The sequence below is a fragment of the Physeter macrocephalus genome, chromosome 10 (genome assembly GCF_002837175.3).
Source record: "Physeter macrocephalus isolate SW-GA chromosome 10, ASM283717v5, whole genome shotgun sequence".
Lineage (NCBI taxonomy): Eukaryota > Metazoa > Chordata > Mammalia > Artiodactyla > Physeteridae > Physeter > Physeter macrocephalus.
The window spans coordinates 32,469,180-32,469,734 of record NC_041223.1 but is presented as its reverse complement, the minus strand read 5'-3'; the positions used below and the strand labels follow the sequence as shown (position 1 = coordinate 32,469,734).

Sequence of the window (555 nt, the reverse complement as noted above, 5' to 3'; positions counted from 1 at the left end):
GTAATCAAGACAGTATGGTACTGGCACAAGAACAGAAATATAGATCAATGGAACAGGATAGAAAGCCCAGAGAGAAACCCACACACCTATGGTCACCTGATTTTTGATAAAGGAGGCAAGAATATACACTGGAGAAAAGACAGCCTCTTCAATAAGTGGTGCTGGGAAAACTGGACAGCTACATGTAAAAGAATGAAATTAGAACATGCCCTAACACCATGCACAAAAATAAACTCAAAATGGATTAAACACCTAAATGTAAGGCCAGACAATGTAAAAGTCTTAGAGGAAAACATAGGCAGAATACTCTATGACATAAATAAAAGATCCTTTTTGACCCACCTCCTAGAGAAATGGAAATAAAAACAAAAATAAACAAATGGGACCTAATGAAATTTAAAAACTTTTGCATAGCAAAGGAATCCATAAACAAGATGAAAAGACAACCCTGAGAATGGGAGAAAATATTTGCAAATGAAGCAACTGACAAAGGATTAATCTCCAAAATATACAAGCAGCTCACACAGCTCAATATCAAAAAAACAAACAACCCAG

At 35.7% G+C, this 555-nt stretch overlaps 1 protein-coding gene across 16 annotated transcripts in view; it reads right to left on the bottom strand.

The window, feature by feature from the left end:
• Positions 1-555, bottom strand: part of EPB41L2 (erythrocyte membrane protein band 4.1 like 2) — a 214,214-nt gene that overhangs the window by 18,673 nt on the left and 194,986 nt on the right. The window lies entirely within an intron of this gene.